Below are 7,842 nucleotides of genomic sequence, written 5' to 3'. Positions count from 1 at the left end.
AGGAGCCGCCTTCCGGGTCTGAAAGCGGAGCTGCCGTTGCCGACACCGCTCCCTGCTGTCGCTGTTGCTGCTGCTGCTCACGACGTTGCTGCTGCTGTTGTTGCTGCTGCTGCTGGTACTGCTGCTGCTGCTTCTGGCTGCCTCCATAGCCCAGCGTCTGTGCAAGGAGCTCTTGGAAGCTGGCTCGCTCCTCCCTCAGCTCGTTGCGCAGGCGCTCGTTGTCTTCACGAGCCAGCGTCTCGCGCATCCGGGCTTCCTCTCGGGCCAGCTGCAAATCTTGCCGGGCCTGCACAGCATTTGTTTCCATCTGCTGCCGGAGCATCTGGATCTCCTGTTGCAGACCCACGATCGTCGCTCGCAGCTGCTCGTTGGTGAGCGACGTCTCATTGAGGAGCTGTCTCAGCTCCGACATTTCCGGGGACTGCTGCTTCGCTCCCGGAACAGATGTTCGTGTAAGAGCCACTCGCGGCTCCAGAATAGTGGAGAGCTTCGCCGGCCTTTCCTCCGTTGACTCCGTCCTGGAACGGAGGGTTCGCCCCGTCGACGACATCTCCACCTCTCACTGTTACGGGTGAGGGTGGAGGGGGGGGGGGGGGGAGTCGGGGGAGGTGTTCTCCCCGACTCGCGGCGACGTAGCGCGTTGATTGACTCCCCACACACAGTACTCGGCCAAGAACGCGCCACCAAACAGCTGTCCCATACAAAATGTATGGGAACGAAAGACGCCGGAAATCGCCAAAACCTCCAACTTTGGAAGCCTATAACTCCGCAACGGTTCGTCGCACAAAAATGTTAGACCACTCTATCGACGCGGGATATTCTCACTTATAGTCCTCAAGTGTTTTTAAAATCACTAACGCACTTTTTGGGGGGTAAAAACGGTCCCCCACCAAAAACTCACAGTTTTTCAAGTGCCACTTCCGGTGTAACGCACACACACACACATACAAAATTTTGTAAGATGCGTCTTACCGAGACGCATCCAACGACACCTTAATCGTCCGGATCGGTTCACAATTCGCCTTAATATTCAACAAAAACCTGCCCACGAAAAACTCTCCCCCCTTAAGGGGTGGGGGGGTGAAATTTGGGAGGGGGGTCGGCGGCCAGGATCGGGGGCCGGACACTTGAAGCCAAAGCCCTGGCACGCGTGGCCTGGCTGATACGGCCGATTTTCACTCCAAACACTCGCACACACGCACGCACACAGAAACACACGGTACTCGGCCAAGAACGCGCAACCGAACAGCTGTCCCATACAAAATGTATGGGAACGACAGACGCCGGAAATCGCCAAAACCTCCAACTTTGGAAGCCTATAACTCCGCAACGGTTCGTCGCACAAAAATGTTAGACCACTCTATCGACGCGGGATATTCTCACTTATAGTCCTCAAGTGTTTTTAAGATCACTAACGCACTTTTTGGGGGGTAAAACGGTCCCCCACCAAAAACTCACAGTTTTTCAAGTGCCACTTCCGGTGTAACGCACACACACACACATACAAAATTTTGTAAGATGCGTCTTACCGAGACGCATCCAACGACACCTTAATCGTCCGGATCGGTTCACAATTCGCCTTAATATTCAACAAAAACCTGCCCACGAAAAACTCCCCCCCCTTAAGGGGTGGGGGGGTGAAATTTGGGAGGGGGGTCGGCGGCCAGGATCGGGGGCCGGACACTTGAAACCAAAGCCCTGGCACGCGTGGCCTGGCTGATACGGCCGATTTTCACTCCAAACACTCGCACACACGCACGCACACGGAAACACACGGCAAACGGAAAGTGCCTTAAATCGTGCACTTTGCCAAAAAGTTACACTTTTCGGTGCGCTTGCACCGGGCTTTACCGTTATGTTCTTCAGCACACTCGCGGCGACAACGCCAGATCGGGCGCAAACCGGTACTTTGCACTGACGTCACACGCGACGACACACGGTACTCGGCCAAGAACGCGCCACCGAACAGCTGTCCCATACAAAATGTATGGGAACGAAAGACGCCGGAAATCGCCAAAACCTCCAACTTTGGAAGCCTATAACTCCGCAACGGTTCGTTGCACAAAAATGTTAGACCACTCTATCGACGCGGGATATTCTCACTTATAGTCCTCAAGTGTTTTTAAGATCACTAACGCACTTTTTGGGGGGTAAAACGGTCCCCCACCAAAAACTCACAGTTTTTCAAGTGCCACTTCCGGTGTAACGCACACACACACACATACAAAATTTTGTAAGATGCGTCTTACCGAGACGCATCCAACGACACCTTAATCGTCCGGATCGGTTCACAATTCGCCTTAATATTCAACAAAAACCTGCCCACGAAAAACTCCCCCCCCTTAAGGGGTGGGGGGGTGAAATTTGGGTGGGGGGTCGGCGGCCGAGATCGGGGGCCGGACACGTGGAACCAAGGTCCTCGGTGGCCGTTTGGTGTCTCTTTCGCACACTTTGTCTTACTCAGTATGCACTCACAGTATACACTCACACGCACGCGTCGACAAGAGCTCATCCACAACACGTCCGTTCACTACGGAGGTTCGCTCGCAACTCACAGGGATAACTGGCTTGTGGCCGCCAAGCGTTCATAGCGACGTGGCTTATTGATCCTTCGATGTCGGCTCTTCCTATCATTGTGAAGCAAAATTCACCAAGCGTAGGATTGTTCACCCTTTCAAGGGAACGTGAGCTGGGTTTAGACCGTCGTGAGACAGGTTAGTTTTACCCTACTGGTGTGTGCTGTATGCTGCTATCTTAACGGAATTCCTGTGCAGTACGAGAGGAACCACAGGTACGGACCACTGGCTCAATACTAGTTCGACCGGACTTTGGTATGACGCTACGTCCGCTGGATTATGCCTGAACGCCTCTAAGGTCGTATCCAATCCGAGCTGATAGCGCATCATAAACCCATTAGGTGATCGGAAGCTAGCGGGCTTAACAACCCTCTGAGATCCGTCGGTGCTGCCCCGTGCACACTGCCGTCTCATCCCCGCTATAGCACTAGACTGAGCCGCAACGGGCGGGTGCACGCTGCACGTGGAAGTACCTTATCACAGGGAACCCTGGTGGCTGTGCTCCCGTCGACCGTGGATACAACTAGTTTCGACACCTTCGACCGCCCGCAAACGACGGGACTACAGGCTGGGAGCTGCGAGTTGTAGAGATGCGTTCGCATCGATCCTCTCAGGCGACCCATGCTTGGTGGTGAAGTGGTTAGTTCGTGGAGTATAGGCTTGCTGCACTCGACAAGAGTGCTGCTTGCAAGGCTGTGGTGGTACGTATGGTAGTTGATGAGCATAGGCTTGCTGCACTCGACAAGAGTGCTGCTTGCAAGCCTATGGTGGTACGTGTACGGTAGTTGATGTGAGCATAGGCTTGCTGCACTCGACAAGAGTGCTGCTTGCAAGCCTATGGGTGGTGTGGTGTGTGGTGCATGATTAGCCTTTCAAGGAAGATGTGTCCTTGGGGCTAATCGGTTATTTTTATAAGTCCGGGAAACCTTTCTCGTCGGGGTTTTTATCCTAAGCAACCACGAAAGCTTCCAAGAGTTGAAACATTGCCTATCAAGTAGGCCGTACCAGCCCATAGCAAACCAACCAAGATAATCTAACAGGCCAAGATTGGTTGGAGACTTCAAAATTTGGCTAAGTCCATGGCCACCATAAGCCATTTCTATCAAGAAGGCCATGGACAGTGCTTAGCAACCACGAAAGCTTCCAAGAGTTGAAACATTGCCTATCAAGTAGGCCGTAGCAGCCCATAGCAACCCAACCAAGATACTCTAACAGGCCAAGATTGGTTGGAGACTTCAAAATTTGGCTAAGTCCATGGCCACCATAAGCCATTTCTATCAAGAAGGCCATGGACAGTGCTTAGCAACCACGAAAGCTTCCAAGAGTTGAAACATTGCCTATCAAGTAGGCCGTAGCAGCCCATAGCAACCCAACCAAGATACTCTAACAGGCCAAGATTGGTTGGAGAATTCAAAATTTGGCTAAGTCCATGGCCACCATAAGCCATTTCTATCAAGAAGGCCACGAACAGTGCTTAGCAACCACGAAAGCTTCCAAGAGTTGAAACATTGCCTATCAAGTAGGCCGTAGCAGCCCATAGCAACCCAACCAAGATACTCTAACAGGCCAAGATTGGTTGGAGACTTCAAAATTTGGCTAAGTCCATGGCCACCATAAGCCATTTCTATCAAGAAGGCCATGGACAGTGCTTAGCAACCACGAAAGCTTCCAAGAGTTGAAACATTGCCTATCAAGTAGGCCGTACCAGCCCATAGCAAACCAACCAAGATACTCTAACAGGCCAAGATTGGATCTCAAAATGTTGCTAAGTCCATGGCCACCATAAGCCATTTCTATCAAGAAGGCCATGGACAGTGCTTAGCAACCACGAAAGCTTCCAAGAGTTGAAACATTGCCTATCAAGTAGGCCGTACCAGCCCATAGCAAACCAACCAAGATACTCTAACAGGCCAAGATTGGATCTCAAAATGTTGCTAAGTCCATGGCCACCATAAGCCATTTCTATCAAGAAGGCCATGGACAGTGCTTAGCAACCACGAAAGCTTCCAAGAGTTGAAACATTGCCTATCAAGTAGGCCGTAGCAGCCCATAGCAACCCAACCAAGATACTCTAACAGGCCAAGATTGGTTGGAGACTTCAAAATTTGGCTAAGTCCATGGCCACCATAAGCCATTTCTATCAAGAAGGCCATGGACAGTGCTTAGCAACCACGAAAGCTTCCAAGAGTTGAAACATTGCCTATCAAGTAGGCCGTACCAGCCCATAGCAACCCAACCAAGATACTCTAACAGGCCAAGATTGGTTGGAGAATTCAAAATTTTGCTAAGTCCATGGCCACCATAAGCCATTTCTATCAAGAAGGCCACGAACAGTGCTTAGCAACCACGAAAGCTTCCAAGAGTTGAAACATTGCCTATCAAGTAGGCCGTAGCAGCCCATAGCAACCCAACCAAGATACTCTAACAGGCCAAGATTGGTTGGAGAATTCAAAATTTTGCTAAGTCCATGGCCACCATAAGCCATTTCTATCAAGAAGGCCATGGACAGTGCTTAGCAACCACGAAAGCTTCCAAGAGTTGAAACATTGCCTATCAAGTAGGCCGTAGCAGCCCATAGCAACCCAACCAAGATACTCTAACAGGCCAAGATTGGTTGGAGAATTCAAAATTTGGCTAAGTCCATGGCCACCATAAGCCATTTCTATCAAGAAGGCCACGAACAGTGCTTAGCAACCACGAAAGCTTCCAAGAGTTGAAACATTGCCTATCAAGTAGGCCGTAGCAGCCCATAGCAACCCAACCAAGATACTCTAACAGGCCAAGATTGGTTGGAGACTTCAAAATTTGGCTAAGTCCATGGCCACCATAAGCCATTTCTATCAAGAAGGCCATGGACAGTGCTTAGCAACCACGAAAGCTTCCAAGAGTTGAAACATTGCCTATCAAGTAGGCCGTACCAGCCCATAGCAAACCAACCAAGATACTCTAACAGGCCAAGATTGGATCTCAAAATGTTGCTAAGTCCATGGCCACCATAAGCCATTTCTATCAAGAAGGCCATGGACAGTGCTTAGCAACCACGAAAGCTTCCAAGAGTTGAAACATTGCCTATCAAGTAGGCCGTACCAGCCCATAGCAAACCAACCAAGATACTCTAACAGGCCAAGATTGGATCTCAAAATGTTGCTAAGTCCATGGCCACCATAAGCCATTTCTATCAAGAAGGCCATGGACAGTTCTAAACAACCACGAAAGCTTCCAAGAGTTGAAACATTGCCTATCAAGTAGGCCGTAGCAGCCCATAGCAACCCAACCAAGATAATCTAACAGGCCAAGATTGGTTGGAGATTTCAAAATTTGGCTAAGTCCAGATTTTTCTACCCTTCGGGAAAACAACCCTAGTTCACCAAGTTGAACGCGAAAAACTGTCCATAGGATACGCACAAAACGTTTATTGAGTTGGTCACCATATGTGGAAATTATGGTGAAAATAAGCCAAGTTCCGGAGTTTTTAACTCACACGAAACCACGAAAAACTTTCATTAGGAAAACTTGGTTGGAGCACCCTACTGCAGAACACACCGACATGGACGAAAGGGTCGACTGGCCAAGAGAAAAAATTTTTGCGGGACCACTCAAAACATCATAGTTAGACCTAGCAAATGATGAAAAGTGAAACCCGCGATCGATTGGAGAAACCTTATTTTACACTGAAAAATTCCACATAAGGAAAATTTGTATGGAGCACCCTACTGCAGAGCACACCGACAGGGCCGGGAAGGAAGGCCCGGTCCAAGAAAAAATTTTTGCGGGACCACTCAAAACATCATAGTTAGACCTAGCAAATGATGAAAAGTGAAACCCGCGATCGATTGGAGAAACCTTATTTTACACTGAAAAATTCCACATAAGGAAAATTTGTATGGAGCACCCTACTGCAGAGCACACCGACAGGGCCGGGAAGGAAGGCCCGGTCCAAGAAAAAATTTTTGCGGGACCACTCAAAACATCATAGTTAGACCTAGCAAATGATGAAAAGTGAAACCCGCGATCGATTGGAGAAACCTTATTTTACACTGAAAAATTCCACATAAGGAAAATTTGTATGGAGCACCCTACTGCAGAGCACACCGACAGGGCCGGGAAGGAAGGCCCGGTCCAAGAAAAAATTTTTGCGGGACCACTCAAAACATCATAGTTAGACCTAGCAAATGATGAAAAGTGAAACCCGCGATCGATTGGAGAAACCTTATTTTACACTGAAAAATTCCACATAAGCAAAATTTGTATGGAGCACCCTACTGCAGAACACACCGACATGGACGAAAGGGTCGACTGGCCAAGAGAAAAAATTTTTGCGGGACCACTCAAAACATCATAGTTAGACCTAGCAAATGATGAAAAGTGAAACCCGCGATCGATTGGAGAAACCTTATTTTACACTGAAAATTCCACATAAGGAAAATTTGTATGGAGCACCCTACTGTGGTCACCATCGGTCGAGTTGGTCGAGACGGGCAAAAAATTTTTTTTTCCATATCGTCTCAAAACATGATTTATGGACCTTGTAAATGTTGAAAAGTGAAACGAAATCACTTTTGGAGCGATGAAAATTTTGTATGGGAGGTCCCTACCCGGAACAAATTTTACTAGTAAAGTCATCATTCCGCGACGAGAAATTTGAAAATGGTCAAATATGGTTAAGATGTCATGTTCATTCCCTACTATGGGGGACCAGGTCGTCACGAAAAAATTTTTTTCTCGACCTGGTCAAATGTGGTTCTGCGACGGAGGTTAAACTAATAATGCATAATTTGGGCCAAAAACCCCCCTCTGTCAGATATTGTACCCGTTCAAGAGCAATAGCAGACCACATAAGTTGAGCTTTGAGGTATCTGAAAGTTGAATATAGAGCGAGGTTCTAAGCGAAGGGATAGCTTAACGTTGAGCATTGAACGCAAAAAAGCTTAGAGATAAGCTTAAGATACAAGGGTTGTGGTGCATGAGGCCGCTTAACGTTGAGCTTTGAACGCACATGGCTAGAACTAAGCTAAGAGATACCTATAGTGGTGCATGGAACTGCTCACAAGTTGAGCTTCGAGAAGTCCAAAGGCAAAATGTAGAGCGAGGTTCTAAGCGAAGGGATAGCTTAACGTTGAGCATTGAACGCAAAAAGCTTAGAGATAAGCTTATTATATAACGATTGTGGTGCAGGACACAGCTTAACGTTGAGCTTTGAACGCACATGGCTAGAACTAAGCTAAGAGATACGGGTAGTGGTGCATGGAACTGCTCACAAGTTGAG

The sequence above is a fragment of the Anopheles marshallii genome, assembly GCF_943734725.1.
Source record: "Anopheles marshallii chromosome X unlocalized genomic scaffold, idAnoMarsDA_429_01 X_unloc_55, whole genome shotgun sequence".
NCBI lineage: Eukaryota > Metazoa > Arthropoda > Insecta > Diptera > Culicidae > Anopheles > Anopheles marshallii.
This window is presented reverse-complemented; position numbering follows the sequence as displayed.